Source organism: Phaseolus vulgaris, chromosome 8 (assembly GCF_000499845.2).
Source record: "Phaseolus vulgaris cultivar G19833 chromosome 8, P. vulgaris v2.0, whole genome shotgun sequence".
Taxonomy (NCBI): Eukaryota; Viridiplantae; Streptophyta; class Magnoliopsida; order Fabales; family Fabaceae; genus Phaseolus; species Phaseolus vulgaris.
The window spans coordinates 18281534-18307117 of record NC_023752.2 but is presented as its reverse complement, the minus strand read 5'-3'; the positions used below and the strand labels follow the sequence as shown (position 1 = coordinate 18307117).

Here is a 25584-nt window from a genome sequence, read left to right as displayed (position 1 = left end):
GAACCCTTTCTTTTTTCTTCACTCTTCAGCTTTCGATCAGATGGTGCGAGATAAAGCCATTGCCGATCCTCCGCCCCGTGTCCCCCTACAAAGAGGAGTATGGATGGGCCTCCGATGATCTCCTCGCGGAGTGCTCTACATTGACCTCCATCACAGACGTGGAGGCCCACAGGGGAGACCCCACAGTTTACAATTTCAATGCTTTCCACAAAACCCACGATTCCCACGTCCTAATATGCCGTGTGAAATCGGGGGAACCTGTTTGCGTGGACTCGAGGGCCACCGGGGGAAGTCCCTTCTTCTTCCTCTACCAAATGGTATTCAAACGAGTGGGCCTGCGTCAACACCGCCCCTGCCCAGCTCCATCCCAACAGCTGGGCCTTCGTGAGGGGTTTTCAAATTCTTTGCGGGTATTTAGGAATCCCCTCCTCCGTGGATGTCTTTCTTCATTTTTTCGAGGTGAAGAAACAAGGTAAAAGCCTTTGGATGAGCTTTTCTGGCGTCGCCGGGCGCATCATCCTCACCCTCTTCCAAAACTCATTCAAGGGGTGGAAGGGGAAGTTCTTCAAGGTGCGTGCGACCAAATACGACCCTACTGCACTAGAGGGCTTCCCCTTGTACTGGACAGACAAACCCATAACGATCAAAGCCCTGGCTTTGGATCAACTCGCCCCTCGGGACGTGTGCAAAGCTTTGGCTGGGCCCATCGCCAACGAATTCAACGCCCATGGACTCTCCACCTACTTTGGTACCTGCTCTTGATTGTTTGTACTGTATGAGTTATCGTGGTTATATGAACTCACTTACGCCGCTTGAACCCCTATGATTATCTGCATGTGTTTGGCTGTAAATGTTCCCATTCTGCTTTATCTGAATTGGTCTTTGGTCTGTTACTCTGACTATTGCAGGTTCAGTGATGACTTCTTCGAGGCGACTCGCACTTGCCAAATTTTTGAAGAAGGAAAAATCCACCAAAGGAGGTGGAGACACTATCGCCCCCGACGTGCTACCCATCACTCCCCTGGTTCCCGTCGCTTCCCTACGGACTCCTCCACCGTCCTCCCGAACCTGCCAAACGTCCGCCTCTCCTCCCCCTATTGCTGCGGTTCCATTGGCCATGGCATCGACACCTGCCCCAGCACGCCCTGATAAAGGGAAAAGGGTGCTGGTGATAAATTCTGACAGTGAAGACTCGGGCGGCACCCTGGTTTTCAAGAAGAGGAGTGATGTGATTCCAATAGCCACATAGAACAAGATTCTTGACATTTTTAGGAATCACCTTCAGTTGGAAAATATAGAGGCACTTTTCTTAGAGTTGGATCATGGTTCTAAGTCAAGAACTCACCAATAACAAGTACCAAATCCCAAACTCATTTGGATGAACCAAATATTGTCAAATTGAATCAACAAAGGAATTTAAAAAGAAAAGACCGAACAGAATTAAACCAAAATCAATTGTACCGAACAGAATTAAGAAACAAAACAGAATATAGGTGCTGAAAATTGGAAGAACCGAAACTAAAACAACTCAAAACACAAGGCAACATGAACAATTGAAGAAGAAGAAAGGAAGGAGAAGAGAATGCTCATGAAGATGGAAGAATGGTTGGATGATCACGCCACTAGAAGTATGGATGCTCCTAGATGAGTGTGCAAGCCGCCACTTGAGGAAACCATGGTCCTTCAAGATAAGACTAGAGTAGAAGGCTCAAAAGCTCTCCAAATGCTCACTCCAATTTTGAGTATAGTTTCTTTAGATAAATTCAAATCTGAATTTTACAAGGAAGGCACCTCTATTTATAGCCTAAGGTGCTGAAAAATGAAAGCTAAAACAATTCAAAATTCCCTCCAAATCAATCTAGAACCGACGCCTATTTGCAAAGCAAGGAAGGTGTGATCCTTTCCTTCACTTTGGCACCCCCTATTCTACTCCTACACCTATCTACTAATACACCCCCCTAAAGCTCCTAACTAAAGCTTAAAAGATGCTATAACAAAAGAGGTTTCTAAAGTTTCCCTCTAAGCACCTTCAACTAAAGAAACTACAAAAAGAGAAAATAAATGTCCTCTAGCTCCCAAAGCTTTGAACATGCTTCTTGTAATCCTTTGAGGTGGAATTTGACCTCCATGGGCGTCCTCCATTTGTGCCTCCACCTCTTCTTGAGCTTGATGAGTGGCCTCCATGTTCTCTTGAGCTTGATCTCCATCAAGGAGGCCCACGGGTATTCCTACCCTGTCTGCCGCGTCTTTCGGTGGCGGGGGTTCTCTCGGGGACGATCCTCCAAGCGCCACATCACCTCCGCCTCGAACAGTCCAAGAGGAACAAGATGAGGGGGCCGATTTGGTTCCCCCGACGCTACCGCTGCGTGAAGTGGCTGAGGCTTCGGGTTTTGCCCCCCCTGCATCAGCTCCTGCTCCTTCTTCCCACGAGCCACAGATTCCCCGCCCCGTCCACCGGGAGTTGACGCAGGGATTTACTGAAGGAATGTTGCCAAAGGACCCTCGCAAGGGGGGAGGCATGCCTTAATATATGGGGGCGTTCCTGGCGGTGGCACTAAAGTGGAACACCCGGGCCCGAATCGCTGCCAAGGGGAGGGAGGCCCTCCGTAAACTGAGGCAAGAGGTAGGAGCGCTGAAGGAGGAGAAGCAAGCTTGGGGGCTTAGGGAGGAAGCCTGCCAAGCTTCGCTGAAACTGGCCCAAGAGGGTAGGGAGGGGGCCGAGGCATACACGCGTGAACTTGAACGAGCGCATGTAGACCAGCTAGCCCAGCTCACCTCCTACCAAGTTCAAAGCATTGGCCTCCAAGAGGCGGCTCTTGCCTCCGAAATGCAGCGGAAAAAACTCGAAGAACTGGATGCTGCTTGGAGGCAGAAGCTAGCTGAAAGAGAGGGCGCCTTGGGGGTGCAGTTTCTGAGGTGTTGAGCTCTGTTTGTATGATATCTTCACCTTCGTTCTTCATTTTGTATGCTTCAATTGCTTTACCCGTACTCTTACCTGTTTCTTTTGCTGTGTCGGGCGATCCCGTGCGTGCGGCGCCTCACTTCCAACGCGCACCTCAAAACCCGTTCCGCCTTCGTATCTATGAGGCCTCTGCCTCGTGAAGGCGCTGACCACTTCGCCATTGCTGCAAACGCAAAAGTCGAGACCTGCTCTGGGTCTAAACACTTGGGACAAGATTGCACTTCAGTGCCCACGCCCATGGAGAGGCCTGTTTAACAGCGCCATGGAGTGTCTTAAACACCAAGGCGATCTGTCCCTTAATTCTTGGTGCTTGGTGCCCACGCCTAAGGAGAGGTCTACTACAACAGTGTCGTATCGTCCTAAGGGTGTCTAGAAACGCCAAACACCGGGTAGGCTCGAAGCCCCCCATGGGGTCGCTCCCTCCATGGTCTTTCCTTCCCATGGGTATCGGGGAGCAACCCTGCCGGTGGCTCGCTTGGCTTCTGGCGATCTCGTCTCCCTCCACAGTCTTTCCTAACTACGGGTATCGGGGAGGCGACGCCGTTACTTCTGGCGATCTCGTCTCCCTCCACAGTCTTTCCTTCCTGTGGGTATCGGGGAGCAACCCTGCCGATGGCTCGCTTGGCTTCTGGCGATCTCGTCTCCCTCCACAGTCTTTCCTAACTGTGGGTATCGGGAAGGTGACGCCGTTACTTCTGGCGATCTCGTCTCCCTCCACAGTCTTTCCTTCCTGTGGGTATCGGGGAGGCGACGCCGTTGATGCCTCACACTGGCGACGCCTCCAGCGTCTTATACTGGCGACGCCTTCAGCGTCTTATTCTGGCGACGCCTTCAGCGTCTTGACGATGCCTGGTGCGATCAACCTGTTGACTTTGACCTTGGCATTGACTTTGACTTCAACTCTGGTCGACGCCTGGGGGGCCGTAGCGGAAAGCTTAAGGTCTCGCCCGCACCATCCACGTGGCATTTCCCATATGGCTGATGGGATGTTCCCTCACTTGACTTGATCTTGACATTTTATGAGCCTTTGACAAGATGCTTCCATTCTTGACGGCGCATCGTACCCTGGGGCATTCTGTCGACGCGACTTTTTCTGAATGTTAACTAGTGACGCCAGGGTCATCCTCCCATCCCCTGACACGTGGCTCGATCGCACGGTGCTCCCCTTTGCGTCATTTGGCGCTCCAACTGTGACATTTAGGTCTTTGAAATCTTGTGCCTGCACCCATCGTCTCTGTATTTTCGCACCCTCCTTGCATGCCGAATCCTGGCTAAGGCGGGGGGCTTTGACGCTGCCGCTTTGATTAGCTTGGAGTACAACGCCGAAGCCTTGGAGAAATATATATGTACGAGAGATTACCTTAGAACCTCCCGCTCTTCATCTTTACTAGATCTTTGCATGTCCTGTCTTGTGGTGCCTTCACCATGCTTGTTTTCTTCGGTGCAGGTTCGAAGATAAACCGGCAACAGAGGTCACAACTTACCCAGGCGCTGAGGACTGAGAACGGAGCTTCGTCCTCCTCCCATCCAGACTCCGGAGGCCACTGAAAGGTGGTCTGTTTGCACTTTTCGTACGAGCATAGGGCATGTACATGTTTGCCTCATTTTTCTTACTCACCTTTATCCCCAACTCTATTTGTAATCTTAACTCTCGCGCCATGTTTTGATTTCTGTAATGCCGCTCCTTTATTTTTGCACACTCTCGTCTACATTCGCTTCCTCTGACATGTTGTGCGCGTTTCCTCCGTTATGTTTCTTGGCGACGCCTACGTTTGGCGACGCCCCTTTCTTGGCGACGCGTACGCTTGGCGACACCCCCTTCTTGGCGACGCGTATGTTTGGCGACGCCTCCTTCTCAGCGACGCGTATGTTTTGCGACGCCTGTCGCCACTTTGAATCTTTGTCTTTTATCTCTTTACCCCTTGATCTTACACCTCGAGTGGGAAGAAGATAAAAACTGAGGCAAGGTTTTTCTTGAACTTCTTTTCTTTTTATTTGGGTGACCTCGTTAAAAAACCCCCAAGAGGGAAAAAGAGTGTCCCCTACGATAAGATTGTTACATGGCTGTTCACTTACATATTTCAACTAAAATAAAACTTTAAATTGGCCGCATTCCAGCTGCGCGTTATGGGACCCCCTTCCAAAGTCTCTAAGTTGTACGAACCATTCCCCTTAGCCTCGGTAATTCTGAAGGGTCCGGTCCACTTGGGAGACAATTTGTTTTCAAGCTCATATGGGTGAGCCTTCCTCATAACTAAGTCGCCAACCTGGAAATGTCGTGGCTTCACCATGGAGCTATATTGTCGCTCTACTCTTCTCTTCACCACCTCGGCCTTTATTCTTGCTTCTTCTCTGGCTTCATCCAGTAGGTCCAGATTCACCCGCCTCTCTTCGTTGGATTCTTCAGCCACGAAATTCTGGTAACGTAGCGAGCTTTCGTGAATCTCAACCGAGATCATCGCATCTAACCCATATACTAAGCTGAAAGGCGTCTCCATGGTGGAAGATTGGGGCGTGGTGTGGTATGCCCATACAATCCTTGGCACTTCCTCCGCCCATGCTCCTTTAGCTTTTTCTAGCCTTCTCTTTAGTCCTCTCAGCAAAACTCTATTCGCTGACTCTACTTGCCCGTTATTCTGGGGGTGTTCGACTGATGCGAACACTTGCTTGATGCCTACCTCTGCGCACAGGTTCCTCAACTGTTGGCTGGCGAACTGGGTTCCATTGTCGGATACCAGCCGCCTAGGCACGCCAAAGCGACACACAATGTTCATCCAAACAAAGTGTTGCACCTTGTGCGCAGTAATCTGGGCCATGGGCTCCGCCTCTATCCACTTGGTGAAGTATTCAATGGCAACGATCAAATACTTCATCTGCCTTATCGCCAATGGGAATGGACCTAGGATGTCAATCCCCCACGTATGGAAAGGTCACGGGCTGTATATGGATCTCAGCTCCTCTGGTAGTGCCTTGTGCCAATCAACGTGTTTCTGACACTGCTTGCAACGCTGGGCGTGCCGCACGCAATCCTCTTTTACTGTTGGCCAGTAGAAACCTGCGCGTACCACCGTAGAGGTTAAAGACCTTCCCCCCACGTGACTCCCACAAATGCCTTCGTGGAGCTCCGCCATTATTCTGGTGCACTCATCGCCGCTTACGCACGTTAGGATAGGGTGGGTGAACCCATGTCTGAACAATACTCCATCCACTAGGGTGTATCTTGCGGCATTCCTCTTGACCTTCTTGCCCTCCTCTGGTTCCGCTGGGAGAACCCCATCCGCCAGATACCGTCTGTATGGCGTCATCCAGGTGTCTCCTTCGGCTAAAGCATATACCTGCGCATGCCTTCCTCCTTCAGGCGTGTCTGCGTATGTGCTGACACGGGGTGTCTTTACCGTATCTTGAGTCAAGGAACGATGACTCCTTGGCCTCCCTCTCACAGTGCTAATATGGAGGACATCCATCCTGTTGTCATCCACGAATTTTCTCGGAGCTTTGAGCGTCTCTTGGATTAATGTCCTCTGCCTGCCCCCCTTGCCTGAGCTGGCCAGCTTAGCCAGCAGGTCAGCTCTGGCATTCTGTTCTCGTGGGACATGTATTAGCTCAAGAGCGCTGAATGCTCCCTTCAACAGTTGGACGTACCTTAAATACGCCGCCATCTGTGGGTCTTTTGCTTGGAACTCACCCGATAGTTGTCCCGTGATCAGCTGTGAATCACTTTTCACCAAGAGGTTATGCGCGCCCATCTTCTTAGCCAGGAGCATCCCGGCAATCAGTGCTTTGTACTCAGCCTGATTGTTACTTGCTTTAAAGGCGAAACGCAGAGCTTGCTCAATCAGCACACCATTGGGTCCCTCCAAGACTATCCCTGCACCACTTCCTTGCTGATTGGAAGAGCCGTTGACCGAGAGCAACCACTGTGAACCCGTCTCCACCTCTTGTTCGCCCCCGGGCGAGAGCCCTGCCCCAAAATCTGCATATACCTGTCCTTTGATGGATCCTCTGGCTCATACTGGATGTCAAACTCTGACAACTCCACCGCCCAGCGCACCATCCTTCCCGCTACGTCAGGTTTCTGCAATACCTTTTGTATAGGGAGGTTCGTCATCACTACTACTGTAAAACTGTGGAAGTAGTGGCGGAGCCTCCTGGCCGAAAATACCACGGCCAACACTGCCTTTTCCAGGGACTGGTATCTCGTCTCTGGGCCTTGTAAAGCCTTGCTTACGAAATAGATGGGCCTTTGAATTTGGTCCTGCTCCTGGACCAGCACAGAACTAATAGCTCGTTCTGTTACCGCGAAGTATAGCCGGAGGGGCACGCCTGCTACTGGTTTGCAAAGGACCGGTGGCGTCGCCAAGTACTCTTTCAACTTGATGAAAGCCGCTTCACATTCGTCGGTCCATGCAAAGCGACTATTTCTTTTAAGGCACTGGAAATAGGGGTGCCCCTTCTCTCCTCCCGCAGAAACAAACCTTGATAATGCTACCATTCGCTCTGTCAGTTGCTGCACTTCCTTTACTGATGTCGGGCTCCGCATGGCAATGATTGCTGCGCATTTATCAGGGTTCGCCTCTATTCCCCTCTCCGTGAGCATGAAACCTAGGAACTTACTGGCCTCCACCCCGAAGACACACTTCTTGGGGTTCAGCTTGAGGCGGTATTTTGATATGGTGACGAACAACTCCTCTAGGTCCGCCACGTGCTGCATCCTTTCCCTCGACGCCACTACCATATCATCCACGTAGGCGTACATATTCCTCCCTAACATGGGTGCTAGGACCTTGTCCATCACCCTTTGGTAGGTGGCGCCTCCGTTTTTTAGCCCAAAGGGCATCACCTTGTAACAGTAACTGCAAGTCTCTGTCATGAACGCAGCTTTACTCTCGTCTCTTGGGTGCATTTTGATCTGGTTGTAACCTGAGAATGCATCCAAAAAGCTAAGTACCTTGCAACCAGAGGCACTGTCCACAAGTGCGTCAATGCTGGGTAGTGGGTACGAGTCTTTCGGGCACGCTTTGTTCAAGTCTGTGAAGTCCACGCACATCCTCCACTTCCCATTCGCCTTCTTCACCAGGACGACGTTGGCCAACCACTCAGGGTATTGGATCTCCCTGATGTGCCCAGCATTCAGCAGCTTCTGTGTCTCTTCCTTTATCACAAGTCGCCTCTCTTCATTAAACTTTCTTTTTCTTTGTCGCACGGGGCGGACCGTGGCGTCCATGCTAAGGTGATGGCATAGAAAGTCAAGGTCGATGTCGGGCATGTCTGAGGCGGACCATGCAAAAGCATCTAAATGACGTGAAATCACCTCCGCCACCTTATCTTGCTCTTCTTGGCTCAACAAACGCCCCAGCTTAAACGTTTTGCCGCCAATCTGCCTTTCCACCACGTTGGCCGCTGGCTGATCCCTGCTATCTTCCTTAAGGGGCGTCGAATCTTCTACGGGCGACGTGTTGTCAGGCCCCTCCTCCATGTGCGTGTCTGCTTCGGGCGTCGCCCTTACGGGTGTGGCCTCGCCAGGCGTTGACTCCGTGGGCGTCGCCTCATTCAAGGGTTCTACCTCCATCGCCGCGTCTGCACTTGGCGGACGCTCGAACACCATGAACATGCCTCTCATCGTTTTCAGGCTATTCTCATAACATTTCCGCGCTTCCTCCTGATCTGACATGATGACGATCACTTTGCCACTGAGATCAGGCAGCTTCATTTTCATGTGGCGCGTGGAGGCTACTGCGTTCAGCCTGTTCAACGCCGGTCTGCCCAACAAGATGTTGTAGGCTGAGTTGGCGTTTACGACTAAGTACCTAATGTTTTCGGTACGTGAGGCCGGTCCATCCGAGAATGTCGTCCTCAATTCCAGGTAGCCTCGTACTTCCACCTGGTTGTCAGCGAACCCATATAAGCACCCTGTGTAGGGTCTCAAAAGGTCAGGAGACAAGTGCAACTTGTTGAGTGTCGACCAGAACATAACGTCTGCGGAGCTTCCTTGGTCGACTAGAACCCTATGCACCTTTCTTCCGGCCGTGACGACCGAAATGACCACGGGGTCATTATCGTGCGGCACAACATCTTGTAGATCCGTCCTCATGAACACAAGGTCTGACTCCCCCCTCGCATATTTCTTCCGTTGGGAGGCAGTGGGTCCTCCCCCGGAAAAGCCACCAGCAATGGTGTGGACTTCGCCAAGGACAGGCATCTCGTGCACTTGTTCTTCCACTTGTGCCGGCAGGGTCGCGGTCGTGGCGGGCTCCACGATGTAATCCTTCAAAAATCCGCTTCTCACCAACTCATCTGGCTGGTATCCCAGCGACAGGAAGTTGTTGATGTGATGACCAAAAGCTTCATGGAACTCGCACCAAGAATCCTTGCGAGGCCCTAACACCTTGTCGGTCTTCGCCGGTCGCCTCAACCTTTCAGCTATATTGGGCACGACAATCAGATCCTTCAATTCCACCACAAAGTCGTACCTCGCTGGCCTGGCCCTTTCCCTGGTCGGGCGATTTCCACCTGCTGGACCCCTGGGCTGGGGTTTTCTTGTCTCATAGGGGCGTCTCCCATCTGGCTTCTTCCTCCCCGTCGTGGTCTCGTTGACCCTAACGGGTTGAGCCCGCATCTGCGCTCTCGGGCGTGAGGGTACGACGCTGGTGCGCTTCTCACACACCTCTCCTTCAGAGGCGATATGCTCCACTGTGCGACGCCTTATTTCAGCGAAGGTCCTGGGGCGATTGCGAATGATGGATTCCGTAGTACACGATTATGGGCTTTTCCGTAGTACCAACCTTTACTACCTGGGCCCCGAAACGGTTTATGTACTCCTTCAAGGTCTCTCCTTGATATTGTTTCACATCAAATAGGTCATACGAAACTAGCGGCAGGGCCCTGTTCGCTAAGTATTGCTCCCTAAAAAACCGCAACAGCTGCTGGAAGGAGGTGATATGGCCGTTTGGGAGGCTGATGAACCAGTCCATGGCCATCCCCGTCAAGGTGCTCATAAAGAGCTTGCACCTCACGACATCGGAGCCGCCTACTAGCACCATCTGCGTGTGGAAAGCAGTGAGGTGCACCTCAGGATCCTCCATCCCGGTGAAGATCACCTTGGGTCCCGCGAACGTGTTGGGGATCACAGCTTCCAAAATCTCCTACGAGAAGGGTGTGGAAAACTCCCTTGGTGGGGTGAGAGGCACAGTCTCATTTTGGTCACGTTGCCCTTGGTTATCGCCCAAACCACGGCGCAACTCTTCATTGATGCGATGGAGCTCATCGTTTCTCACATGGGAAGCCGCGAGATCCGCCTGCATACGCTCTTGCTCCACCCTTGATTCCGCCATTTCATCTTGCAGCCCCCGCATCATGTCCATGACCTGCTGCTTGGACATTTCCTCGCCTGCTACGTGCGGAAACTTGTCTCGTGCCCCTCATTCTTCACTGTTTTCCTCTGAAACTTCTCCAGTCGTTAGAGTAGCTCTGATAAATTGACTGAAACTTGCGGTAGGACTGATGTTTTAAATCGGCCCCACGGTGGGTGCCAAATGTTCCGGCCGGTTGACCTGGGACATCTTTGTGCGCAACCTTGCCCGTCAGCTAGGGACACCTTCCCTCTGGCAACCTATGGATACCCGCAAAGAAGGACAAAAGGGCGCCCTAGCGGCCGTTTGCACTCCGACGGTCAAGTCAGCTAGCAAGAAACACCAAAACTCTGCACCTCCGTATCGGAGCACCGTGAATGGCACTCTGAAGGTGGTAAACGAAACTGTATATTGTGTATCTTTTCTCCTTCTGGAAAACAACCTTTCTCTAGTCCCTTGTGCGTAGCCTCAAGATTCGAGCAAGCAACTAGAGTGTATTATGGGAAAATTTGCCAAAAGTTCGAACCCCGTTTCCAACATCCAAGGTTCTATTTAAACGACTCTAGCATTTAAAGTGTCTTAAAGCGCATTTAAGGTTATGAAACGTTCAGCGCCTTTAAGACATTTAAACCGCTCGAAGCATTTAAAGTACCTTAAACGCTCGAAACGTAAACTTTAATTTAAATAGCTTTAATTACCTTATACCTGACAAATTGATGTTTCTGTTCTGACTTTGCTGCTATCACACGTGGAGGGCCTCATAGCACCGCGACCCAACTTAGGGGTATTTCGTCGTGTGAGTCCTCCTTCCTTGGAGTGCATCTGGCACAAGGGGTGACTCTTTGGGTGCCAGCTCGTGCCCCCAAGCCTCTAGTCACTCGCTTTGAGAGCGTATCTACCTTCACCTGGTTACCCCTGGGCGTGACCCTCTCATGAGTCGTATCTATCCCAAGGGCTTCTCTGGGGCGACATGGGCACTTCACGAGTCAGATTGCTCTCCACTGGCGCTAGTACTATGGCCTTGAAGCCACCTTTCTCTTCCCTTTATTGCTACCCCGGGTTATCGGGGTTCGAGGCCTTCCCATGGCGTCACTCCCTCCATGGTCTTTCCTACCCATGGGTATCGGGGAGCAACGCTGTGGATGCCTTGCTCTGGTGACATTTTACCTTGGCGACGCCCTACCTTGGCGACGTCTTATCTGGGCGACTCTTTCTCTCGGCGATGCCTCGCCTTGGCGATGCTTGCACTTGGCGTCGCCTCACCTAGGCGACGCCTTATGTTGACTTTGACCTTGACGCTGACTTATACCTTGACTTTGCCAACGCCCGGGTACGGGACGGTACAGCTAAAATGGCTCACTAGTTTAATTCATGAAATTAATTTCCAACTTTACTACTGTAAGGCTGAAGAACTACATATGAATCCTTAATTTTTTTTACTCGATGGGACAAGGCAACTACATTCACAATAAACATTTTTCCACAATCACACACAGTATAAGTAGATTAAGTGAAATAAGGCTCACATCAAAATACTAAAATTAACAACAGGCAGAGACAGAGACTGAGGAATGAAGGAAAAATTGCAGGAAACATTACTTGAAGTAAGCACATGCATCCGAAAAATCATAAACCTAAATCTCACACCCTTTTTCCAATCTAGTTCAATCAAGTCTAAATAGATAAACTTTTTAAACATTCCTCCCATAAAAAAAAAGCCTAATTCTAACCATCCACATTGCAAGGTTAGGTAAACCTCTTGACTTACAAAAAATGGCAGAGAATGCTAAAGTATTTGTTGCATAAAAAGATAGCTGCAACCAAAAACAAAGAGCAGTAAACAGCAAAATAAAAACTGCATTGGCTTTGGACCCGCACAGAATATAACATCAAACCTCAAAACCTGAATCTCCCTCTGCTGCAACAGATTAGCTATGCATTTGCGTTATCCTTGGTTTAAGTAATTCTGTGACTAACATATGCAGTACATGCTTAACCCAGCTCAATACCTGCTGACCATGCTACTAACAGACCAATTAAACAACTTACTAAAATCCTAATCCTGTATAGCTATACAACGTATGCTGGCATCAAAACCTCTCACCATTCTGAACATCACTACAAGCCTTTGTTTGGATATTCCTCTGCATAGGAAGTGCCTCTGGCATTTTATCATTACCACACTTCATTATTGTGCTTGTTATTGCTAGTTCTTTAGCATAATCTTTTTTCACCTATTTTGAATCAATATGCAGAGCTGAGATGCATAGTGTAGCAGTTGCAAAACACTTCCACAAACCAGATTGGTTGCACCAGATGCTAAAATTCGGTGACTCTCCTTCATATAAGAATTGATGGCTTAAACAAGAGGGGGGTGAATTGTTTGTCAAATATTTTCGCAAAGATTGATTAAGAATGAACCTTTATCAAACAATCACAGATAAGCAATTAAGGAAAGCAATAAAACAATGATACAAAAACTGTTTACAAAATTTTAACCGATTGAAATTACGTTTTAATCGGTTGTTTATATCAGCAACAAAAGAAGAATTAAAACAAACAATTATAAGGAGTTAGAGATAAAGAGAATTACATAGCAAATTTATACCGTTTCACTCAACCTTGGGCTACATCCAGTTCTCAGAACAACCTCTGAGTTCCACTAATAATTACTTACATATTACATCACACAACCACAAAGAGGTTGAAAACTACAAGATACACTCACCCTCTTTGCAACTACACACCTCAAGTTAGAATACCCTCTGACTTTGCAGGATTTCACACACACTTACAAGTTTATCAATGTACAATAACAAGAATCATGAAAGTTATAGAAAACACCTAAGATTACACAAATCAAGAAGTCCAATGATAAGATCTTGTACCAGTGCAAAGCTTAACAACAATCTTGCTAACCTTTTGAAAACTTCTTTAAAAAATTAATCTCAATCTCTCTTTGATTTCAAACTATGTAAAAACTTGTTATCTTTTGTTTTGAAAGAAAGGCTATATTTATAGCACTTAAAAACTAGCCGTTCAAGGCAACATTAATGACCCAAAGCAGTTTTAATCACACCTAAAACAGAATAACAAGTTTTCAAAATACTGTTAGAGAAAGTCACAATCAACCGGTTGAAAAGACGATTTAACCGGTTGAATTGGTTAGGTAGTTACATAACCAAATAAAAAACAGTTTTTAAACCTTTAAGCCAGCCAAGTGACAAACAACTGATTATTTCGATAATTCAACTGTTTGTTTTTCTCTTTCCTTAGAAAAACTCTTTGCTTTTTAAAACAGATTGGGCAAGCTTTGTGCAAGTGTCAAGAATTGATCTTTACATAGATTCTAAACATTCTAATCTAAACCCAAACTAAAAGCAGCACAACTTCAAACTTCATCATGGATTTCAAACAACATACCTATAATTGCCCCAATAACCACCGTGCCACTACTTTGCTTGGTAGCTTTGCTATTTCCTAATCAGATCTCCTACCTGCTTATTATTGCATAATTATGTGGCATACCTACATAATCATGGCATTAAACCAGCGTCCATTTTATCTATTTGGTCATCATAGAAACAGAGAAATTCCCCTGTATTGGTTTAACCTCTTCCAGCATTGCATCTATGATATAAATCTTGACCTCAAAGCTCCTCAATCCTACATTCCAGCGAGCATCAACCCAACAAAAAAACAACGATGCAAGAAATTTGCATTCCTTGTTCAATATTTAACTCTTGTTTTTATGACCTACCTTTGTGTAAGGTGATAATGTAGATATGTAATGCATAACTAATGATTCACACTCTCCTTAAGTGGTCTCATTACATCAATTATGCGTCATTTACAACAGAACGAAACATAAATAAAATATTAGAATACTCTTTCTCTGAAAGCTTATTTTATGCATTTTAAAGTTGGTTCAAAATGGAAAAATTATTCCAATAATGGTTAAGGGTAAACCTATGCCCGCTCATGTTTTCTATGCAAATGATGTTATGGTACTTTTGCAAAGGTAACAAAACCTCTCAAGAGCATGTATGACTTACTTAACCTCTATGGGGATGCTTTGGACCAATGCCATAATAGATTAAAAAATTACTTTTATGTTTCGTCTAAGGCTTCTTCTTGTTTGGTTCAACATTTTTCTTCTACTATAAATTTCATAAGAGTTATTTTACCTTTCAATTATCTCGGTGCTCAGCTTTCCAAAGGTGTTCCAGAGGAAAAGTATATTAAGCCTACTATGGAGAAAATTAAGATAGGAAAATGCTGAGCATGATGGGCACCCCATTCTGTTAGTTGATGATTTATCCATGTTTGAAGGATCCAATTGAGCTAATTAAGAATAAAATCTTTGCAAATTTTTACTCTCTTCCTTTCTCCCATAAGAACCCAAGAGCAGAGAATCTATGCCCACCATGTGTTTCATCCATGGCCAAACACAATGACCTCACTCATCATTTTCTCTCTCTTAACAAATCTATTCTCCAACTTATTAACCACTTCTATATTTATACACATATATTCTTCAAAACATTATAAAAATAAACTATTAAGTCATCCAAGCCATAAAAGTAATTAGAACAGATACATCCCCACACTAGTGCTAAATACAGAGAAATGCATCAACATCTAAAATAGAGAAACATTAACCACTGGTGGCTCTACCAAGGCAAAGGTGCAGATCCAAAATAGAGTTTGTGGTAGAATGATTACCATTGCATCATATGACAGAGGATGCGAGAATCCTTTGGAAAAGGCGGTGAATGGCTATTTGATATGGATCGACTCGAATAACCAACCTAACGCACTCCCAAAAGGCATCAATAAATTAAAAATCAATAGTGAGACTCTGATAAACTAGAATAGCAACATTAATTCCTTGCACGCGAGCACAAACCTGGACAAAAGTTTCAAATCCTTGCGCGGAGGTGTCGATGGCGGCAATGGCGGATAGTGAATGGCGCGATAGTGAGCGCTACGTTTCGTGATAGTGAATGGCAGATAGGATGCGCAAGTGAGTGAAAGGGAAAAGTGAGTGAAGCACGGTGCATTTCGCGATGAGGGTTGCATAGAGGCGGCGATGGTAGATAATGAATGACACGATAGTGAGCACTAGGTTTCACGATAGTGAATGGCGGATAGGGTGCGTTAGGTTTCGTTAGGGTTTGAGTGTTTAGCAGAGAGAAAGGAGGAGAGAGGGAAGAGTCACGAATGAGTGAATAGTCAAACCATGTTTTAAAAAATAATTGGAAATAATGAGCAATGGTGTGTGGAGGGAATCTGAATGATAATTGTGATAGTTCAAACTGACATATTGTGAAGGATATTGTCATATTATATAGAAATTTGTGACGGTTACTAATAACCGCCATATTAAAACCGCTACTTTATACATGATTTTTTGTAGTGTTACCATAAGGAAAATCAGCAAAATCAGTGTGAAAACAAGTGAAAGCAAGGTGCAAATCAGAGTTGATGCAACAGTTTAATCAAAGTAAAACAACAACTACTAATCTATATAAACCAATTTTAAAGCAGGACATGAAACATATATTAGCACATTACAAACCACATACTTCTCCCCCTATTTGTCTTCACAAATAGAATAAAATGAGGTATTAAAATTGTACTGGACTAGAGCTCTCAAAACTCAACACTCGGTGGTCGGACCTCAGCACCTGTCACAGACAGGCCAACTCGGCTCTTGGGCCAAGTTGGCGGGCCATGTGATTCGGCCTTAGATGTATGTATTAGTCCCTTTTCGTATACTTAATGTAATCCTTCATGCATAAGGCCTAGGCGGCTAGCGAGGGGTAGTTATGGACCTAGAGGTGCGCTTAGTGCGCATAGAGTCTAGTTCAAGTAAAATACTTTCTCTTAAACCTAAGCCCATGTGTGTTAGGGAACATAAAGGTTAGGTTGCATGTATGATGAAAAGGAGCGTAGCGCCACGCTGAGGTGCCTACGTAAACAGACTGGACCCCTGATGTTGGTACATGAGTTCGTACCCTGGTGATTATTCTGTTATTATTTTATGTACTCCCTGAAGGAAAGATTATGTTCTGTTGCAGCACTGTGAGGGTGTGCCCTTGAACAGGATTTTTTATTCAGATGTTCTATTTGGGTAGATGTTCCCAAACATTTCAAGGAACCTTTCAGTAGCTGTTCCTTCAAGCACTCCACACTTCCATGAGTTTTTGTTCTTTCAGCCAGTATAGGAGGGAGGTGTGGAATCCATGGAGAAAGAAGGAGATTTCTGAAACCAGAAGAAAACTGTAGCATATTTGAGAAGAGACAAGAGATACGGGTATTGGGTTGATTTTGTGAAGGAAAACAATTGCATAAAGAACTGTTATATAGGCACCTAAAATAGCTTCATATTTTGGCTTTTAGTGGGTTGTTTTCCTCAAGAAAAAGAGTCTGGTTAGAGGCACACAGTCCTACGTCAATTAGCACCAGAAATCACATGGAAGGCACATGTAGACTTTGACTAGTCATAAAGGCCCTTAATTTTCCAAGAAGATATGGAATATGTTCCATTTATGACCAGTGTAACTTCCTTTCAGAACGAAATCAGACCCATGATAAATTCAATTTTGACTTGTAACAGCTTGGTGAAAGAATCAACAACAGAAGCAATGCATATAGAATGGAATCCAATTTAATGCAATGCTGACAGAGGGGAAACAATCGATTGTTTCATGAAAACAATCAGTTGTTTTTCTGTGACAACAATTAAGACATTTCACTACCAAGGATTATTAGAAGAGAAGAATCATAATAGAAATACATACCTTTCCATAGATGAGTGATTTTTTATTTAAAGACATCAAATGAGATCATTCATAATTCATGTGAAGGAAAACATCATTTTAAAAGAAAACTCTTATCCTTTAGAAAAAGTTTTACTGTCAAATAGCTGTTATACATTATTAAAGAAATTCACATGAGATTCAAGCAATCAAAATACAAATATGATCTGCAACAAAAAGTCCAAGTTAAATTTTCTCTTTCACACTTGATTCTCTAGCTCAAGGATTCTGAATTCTTTTAGATAGCTTGCAAAAGAAATAAGATCAAGTACCAAGATTTGGTCCCTTAACAAATTTGGGTCCATTAGAGTTAATTTGGTCATAAGAACCCTTAAGATTCTTAGGAACCCACTTTCAAAGACCGTTGGGAACAAAAACTTTCCTCACTTTACAGAACTTGATAGAATGGCCTTTTCTCATACAATAAAAGCAAGAAACAACCGATTGTTTCGGTTGTTTTTCTCCAATGGTTGAAAAAGATTTTGAAATGCCGCTGTTCTTACTCTGTGGATTAAAACCAAGTCGAGATTTTCCAAAGACACAATTTTGAGATGCTAATACATTCTCAAAGTTGGATTTTCCCTTTGAAAGTTTATCCACAGTTTTCACAAAATAATGAATCTTATTTTCAAGAGATTCACAGTTATTACAAAATTTTGAGTCACACTCACAAGAAGAGTTTTGTAAATCAGTTCAAGAGTTTCAAAATCATTTCTGCAGTTTTGCAGCTTTTCTTCTAAGGTTTTGACTATAGTTTCCAACCAGTTATTTAAACCTTTCAATCTATTGTTTATGGGCCAATCTAGTGGCTTCTTCATGAGTTTCTTTGAAAGCCTCAAAAAGTTGGCTATTATTTTCCACATTAATGGAAGAGTTTGAACTTACACTGCTTGATTCATATGATTCCTTTGCCTTTAAACATAGATTGACTTCTGCATCTTCTGAGGAGGAGCTAGAGGAAGACACCTCATTATCTTGCCAAGCTTTGTATGCCTTCTTGGCTTTGCCTCTCCTCTCACTTTTCTTGATTTATGCTTTCTCTTTGTTCTCACTGTTGGGACAATCTGCTTTGATGTGTCCCTGCTCACCATAGCCAAAACAGGTATACTTGTTAGTGTTAAAATCATTTGATTTATTGCTATTGTACCTGTTAGAGGAGTGATTCTTGCTGCTGTTCTTCTTCAAGAATTTGCTGAATTTCTTGGACAGCAGGCTGAATGTATCTTTATCACTATCATCACTTGATTCTTGACACCTCCTATGACCAACAATCTTTAAAGCAATGCTTATAATATGTTTGTCTTCATTTTCTTGAACAAACAACATGTTCATCTCCAACTCATGCTCTCTAAGCTTCCCAAACAATGAAGTTGTTGTCATGGAAGTTAAATCTCTGGATTATGAGATTGTTGTGACCTTTAGTTTCCATGTTCTGTCAAGACATTTGAGAATCTTGATATTGAGTTCCTCTTTCTCAAAAGTGTTTCCAAGACTCATAAGATGATTAACAATATGAGAGAATCTTTTCTGCACTTTAGAGATTGTCTCTCCTTTCTGCATTCTGAACATTTCATATTCTTGAATGAAAGCATGCTTCCTTTCTCTCTTCACATCGTTTGTCCCTTCACGACTGATTTCAAGGATGTCCCACATCTCCTTTGCAGATGCACACTGTGATTCCTTGAAGAATTCATCAGAACTCAATGCAAATGTTATTATATTTTTCGCAATCCAGTCAAATTTAGCATTCTTGCTATCACACTCAGTCCATTCAGACCAAGATTTTTCAACACACACATCATATTTTAAGTTGATTCCAGAAAATCAATCGGTTTTGAATGGAAAACAGTTTTGAATCAAGGGCCAAAACAGTTTTGAATAATGAAAAACAGATTTACCAGACTTAACCAATTCTATTAAGATTTTTAAAACAATATCGATTTAAAGAACGATTCAACCGATTGAATTGGCCTTGACTATGAGGTCGGTCAATTTCAACCATTTCAAATCCTTTTCAAAACCACCAAGTGTAAAACAACTTATTGAAACAATAAATCAACAAGTTTTTTTTCACTACTTTGAGAAACACTTTTCTTTTGAAAGAACTTGATTGATTCAGTTTTAGATTAAGTTAAGAGTGGATTGAAAAATTCTAATCTACCCAGAACCCATGCCTACAAGCAACAACCTAGTCTTCAAGCAATCTTCATGGATTTGGAGACATCAAAGCTTCAAGTTCAATAAATAAAAACAACAACAATAAAAATAAAAACAAAAACAAAAAAATAAAGAATGGCAGAAAAAATAATAATAACTAAAAATAGAAAAGATATAAAATAAGGGGAAAACAAAATAAGATAAAGATAAAAGATATAAAAAAATAAAAAACAAATAAAAACAAGATAAAGATAAGAGATATAAGATGATAAAATAAAATAAGAAAAGAATATGCTAAATATTAGATTTTTTATTATTTATTTATTTTTTAGTTATTTTTTTTTCATTTTTTAAGGTTATACTAAATAAGTATGTTCACTATGATGGATCAATGAAAGAATGTCCAATTGAAGGATGTACATTCAGTTCTATGACACCAAAAGTTGTTGCTATCAATAGGGTAATGTCTCTACAAAGAATGAAGGAAGTCATCCTTAGAAAGTTGCATAGGGAAGTAGAAGAAAGGGTTGCAACAATTCACTTCCGCTACCCGACTAGACTTGGTGGAGGGGTAAGTCATTACACCGCCATCGAGATGACCAAGGATGATGATGTTGAGGCATTCTTTGGCATCTAAGATTCCATTCAACTACAAACCGAACCCGAAGTGTACGTCACATTTAAGAGGTTTGCATGTTCATCAACACAATGTCAACCCACACACTCTTCTCCTTCACTAAACATAGATTTTGAACAATCACAAGAAGTTCAACCTTCATACCACCACCTATCACTACTATTGTCCCATGAAGCACCACACCCTTTCTCATTAGATCAGAATGAACCCACCCATCAACATCTTGGAGAATGGGAAAAATACATGCAGTCATATACCCAACTATTAAGTGGTCCATATATCAGCCTAGGCGAACACGAAAACCAAAAACCCCCTCAAGAACCACCACAAGAGCATGGGGTTGTTGGTCTTCCCAATGAAGTCTTCGATCCTTTTAGTAAGGATAAAGACCACAGACTTTAAACAAATTGTCTACACCAGTTTTAAACAATTGAGGATCAACCCATACATAATGATTGACATCCTTTAAAATTTTTTTACGTTGATGCCAGTCCAAATTTTCTGGGATTGCTCCACTAGCTTTAAAATTGACCATGTCTGCAAATCATGGCCTCTCATTGATTACCTGTAGCTTCTCATATGGAAATTCAGCAAGAACTTCACTCTCCAAGGTGGTTACCTCATTATTTGCTAATCTTGATAAATGATCAGCTATGTTGTTCTCACATCCTTTCTTATATTTGATTTCCAAAATCAAATTCCTACAACAAAAGTATCCATCGTATAAACCTTGGCATAGAATTTGCTTTATTCAATAAATATTTAATTGCAAAATGATCAGTAAAAAAATAAGTTTAGAACCTATCAAATACGATCAAAAAATTTCAAGTGCATATACTATAGCAAGTAATTCTTTTTTTTTGTTGTGGTGTAATTACTTTGAGTTTCATTTAAAACTTTACTTGCATAATGTATTACTTGAAAAATTCTTTCTTTTCTTTGTCCTAAAACTACTCCTACTGCATAGTAACTAGCATTACACATTATCTTAAAATTGAGTTCCCAATCAGGAGCAGTTATGATAGGTGCAAAGATGAGTTTTTCTTTCAAAATGTTAAAAGCAGCTAAGCAATTATCATCAAATTTAAAAGGAGTATCCTTATTGAGAACATTTCATAAGGGCTTTGAAATCTTGGAGAAATCCTTATAAATCTTATGTAAAGACCAGCATGCCCAAGACTGGTGGAGGTAACTTTTCAATGAATTCAAGTTTTGCTTTATCTACTTCAAGCCCTCTACGAGAAATTTTATGGCCTAAGACAATCCCTATCGTGACCATGAAATGACATTTCTCCCAATTTAGCACAAGATTTGTCTCCACACATCGCTTCAGTACGATGTCAATATTTGTTAAGCAATCATCAAAAGAAGATCCAAACATAGAAAAATCATCTATAAATACATCAATGCATTTCTCGATCATATCTGCAAAAAATAACAAACATACACCTTTGGAAGGTTGTGGGAGCATTACATAACCCAAATGGCATTTTTCGATAAGCAAAAACGCCAAATGGGAAAGTAAATGTTGTCTTCTCTAGATTTTCTGGATTCACCCCAATTTGATTATAACCTAAATAACCATCCAAAAAACAATAATATGCTTTACCTGCCAATCTTTCCAACATTTGATCCATAAAAGGTAATGGATAATGATCCTTCTGCGTAGCTTGGTTTAGTTTCCTATAGTCAATGCACATTCTCCATCCTGTAACAGTTCTTGTAGGAATTAATTCATTTTTTTCATTATAAATAATTGTCATACCTCCTTTCTTAGGTACCACCTGTACCGGACAAACCCAAGCATTGTCTGAAATGGGATAAATCATTCTTGCTTCTAAAAGCTTTTGTACCTCCTTTCTAACAACCTCCTTCATATAAGGATTTAAGCACCTTGGCGATTGAGCTACAGGTTTGAAATCTTGCTGCATGTGAATTTTGTGCATACAATATGATGGGTTTATACCTTTCAAGTCAGCAAATGTCCATCCTATAGCTTCTTTATTTTCCTTCAGCACTTCTATTACTTTTTGGTCTTCTTTTTCGGATAGACGGTTTCTTATAATAGCTGGCTTATTCCCATTTTCTTCAAGAAAAACATACTTCAAATGAGATGGCAACTGTTTCAAGTCTATTTTTTTAGGAGTGTTGACTTTATTTAACTCTAATTCATCAAAATAACCCTTGATGTACTTCTCTTGCCTTCCCCAGATGATGAGAATCAAATAAAGGAGGCTTTTATTAATGGAGGAAGAGGACATCCACCCTCACATTTGAAGTTCTTCCTTCTAGTCTTCTCAAAATTAAAAGAAGACATAAAATAAAGATGAGGCCCAAGCCCAAAGCCCAAGCCCAAGCCCAAGAAGGCCAAAGCCCAAAGAGCCCAAGTCCATCCCATGAGGGGCAAGGCCAAGCTTTGAAATACTCTTGTATAGTTTTAGGAGGTGTGGTTATTAAATAAAGGTGTGTGAAAATGTAAAATAAAGTCACATTGTCCATGTGACTTAGGAGAGTGGTGTAGGTGTAGTTTTTGGGAGGTGTCATAGTAGAAAAAGGTCACACCTCCCATGTGACTTGTTTTTGGTGGGAATTTCAAATGAGTTTATTTGAAATTTCCCACCTATTTTTCAGCACCTTAGGCTATAAATAGAGGTGCTTCCTTTGTAAAATTCAGATTGGAATTAATCTAAGAAAACTCTACTCAAATTTTGAGAGAACTTTGGAGAGCTTTGAGCCTTCTTCTCTAGTCTTATCTTGATGGATCAATGGAGTCCTCAAGTGGCGGCATCACTCTCATCTAGGAGCATTCCACACTTCTAGTGGCGAGATCATCCATCCTCCTTCCATCTTCATGAGCATTTCTTCTCTCCTTCCTTTCTCCTCTTTCTATTGTTTGTGTTAGCTTGTGTTCTTGAGTTTTGGTTAGATGTTCTTGCTGTTTTTATGAGTTTTTGGTTCGGCAGTTTTATAATTCTGTCCATTCATCTTGTTCCTTTGCTTTTCTTGCTCATTTGTTCGGTTCAATTTGACTATAATTGGTTCATCCAAATGAGTTTGGGATTTGGTACTAATTTTTGGTGAGTTCTTGTCTTAGAACAATGATCCAACTCTAAGAAAAGTGCCTCTATAATGTCCAACTCAAGGTGATTCCTAAGAAGGTCAAGAACCTTTCTCTATATGGGTAGTGGAATCACATCACCAGATCTTTCAAACATTCCTTGACTTCCTTATCATCCCAGTCTTTTGAATCATCATTTTTATTTAGGACTGCTTTCATAACGAATCATTTGCAGATATTTGTCTTTGATTTTCCAAATATAGTTCATGAAGTGCATCCATTTTAAAACAATCTCTCTGATCAATCGGATGTTTCATTGCTTCTAATACATCAAAGCTAACTTTTTCATCCTGCACTCGAACCTTCAACTTTCCTTCGCCCACATCAATCATAATTTTTGCAGTTTTCATATATGGACATCCACGAATGAGAGGTACTTCAACATCTCCCTCTATGTCCATGATTAAAAACTCAACTGAGAAGTAAAATTTGTCTACCTTAACCAAAAGATCTTCAACTACTCCATGTGAATATTTTATTGATATGTCAGCTAATTGCAATGTCATCCTTGTAGGGAAAATTTCAACATCTCCAATTTTATTCAACATAGATAGTAGCATGAGATTAATGCTTGCCCCAAGATATAGTAATGCCTTACCCACTGTAAAATTTCCTATTGTGTCTGGCAAAGTAAAACTCCTAGGATCTTTAGATGTTTTTGGTAATGATTTCTAGATAATGGCGCTACATCCTGCTTCTAGTTCCACAATTTCTTGTTCCTTTAATCTTCTCTTTTTAGTCAACAGATCCTTCATAAATCTGGCATAAGTAGGCATTTGTTCCAAAGCTTCAGTGAAAGGAATACTTATCTCCAGTTGTTTCAGAATTTCACAGAATCTGATAAACTATTTTTTTTATATTCTTTCTTGAGGAAGAGTGTGGATAAGGTAAATCTAAAACTGGAACACTTTTTTTCCTATTCTCATTTTTCTCTTTTTTCTTTTCTTCCTGTACCCTCTCATTTTTTTCCGTCTCCTCCTCACTCCTTTTTCTTTCTTTCTTCTCTTCTTTTTCCTTTTCACTCTCAACTTTTCTTTCCTCGTGTTTTCTATCTTCTTCACTCTTCATGTCTCTTTCCTCAAATTTTCTCTCTTTCTCAGCAATCAAATTATTACTAATTCCCTTTCCTACAACCATCCCACTTCTAGTAGTGACTGACTTACATTTCTCCCTGGACTTCTTCAACCGTTGCGCAATTTGCCCCAATTGTGTCTCCAAATTCTCAAAATTCTTTTGATGGGCCAATGTTGTTTGAGTAAATTTTTGTATAATTTCTTCCAATTTGCTTATTCTCTCTTGGAACGAAGGATACAGTGGTTGGTGTTGTTGAAAAGTGCCTTGCTTAAAACTTTGATTCTGATTTCTTCTCTCACCTTGCCTTCCTTGATTTTCCATATAAAAATCTTTTTCTTTAAATGAATTATTTTGATAAGCACAGTGGCCATTGGAATGATCACATCCACATAATTCACACCTTATTTCTTGACTTTGACTTTGAGAAACCTGCACAACTTGTATTTGTTGAGGCATTTTAGTCATTTGTGCAGTTAATGCTTCCAACTATTGCGCCAAAATTTTGTTTTGAGCCACAAGTGTGTTTAAAATATTAGGATCCATCGTCCCCTTCTTTGGCTCATTTTTGTTATCATTTTGGGCTTGATAATCTGTGGATGTCATTACCTCAATAATCTTTGTTGCTTTTTCTGTGTCAATTGCCATCATTGTACCATCAGCTGCAGCATCTAGAAGCATCTTGGTATCAAATCTGAGACCATTATAAAAAAATGCTCAGTTGAGCAATGTCTTCAAACCCATGATTTGGGCATTTTCTAAGCATCATTTTGAATCTGTCCCATGTCTCACTGAAAGATTCCTCTGCTCCTTGTCTGAACATAGAGATTTCAAACTTATCTTTGATGTAACGAGAGATTGGAAAAAATATTTGTAGAAATTTTTCCTCTACATCATTCCAACTAGTAAAGCTCTGATTTGGATATAAGTTGAGCCATTCCTTAACCTTTCTTGCCAATGAAAAAGAAAATAAACGCATATAGACATTTTCAAGATCATCTGAATGGAAGCCCATTGTTCCCACCAATTCATAAAATGTAAACAAATGTGCATATGGATCCTCATGACCATTGTTGTAAACTGATGGGTACTGATAAGAGTAAGAAAAACGACTTTTATTTCCAAAGCATTGGTGGTAGTAGGTATTACAATACTAGAAAAATGCCTTGGCCCTCGATACATGACATAATCTCCAAGTGTCCTCCTAAGAGGTGGTGCTTGCTCTTATGCCATGTTGCTTTCTTCCTGAAAAATATTAGTGGAAAAAGAAAAAGTGGTTAAGGATTACTTTCTTGTGTCTTCTGGTCTCTCTGTTTCTTTTAATTGCCCTTTAAATCTTTGCTTCAAATAACAATTCGTCTTTGGAAATTTGAACTCTCAATATCATATAAAACAGCTAATTCAAGGATTATTACAAAAAATCACTAGTAGTGAAAAAATGTTTTTTTTTAAAATTAAACACAATT

At 42.7% G+C, this 25584-nt stretch overlaps 1 pseudogene; it reads left to right on the top strand.

Annotated features, from left to right (window-relative positions):
• The first annotated feature begins 24855 nt into the window (after positions 1-24855).
• Positions 24856-24962, top strand: LOC137827393 (small nucleolar RNA R71; annotated as a pseudogene).
• The last annotated feature ends 622 nt before the right edge of the window (positions 24963-25584 follow it).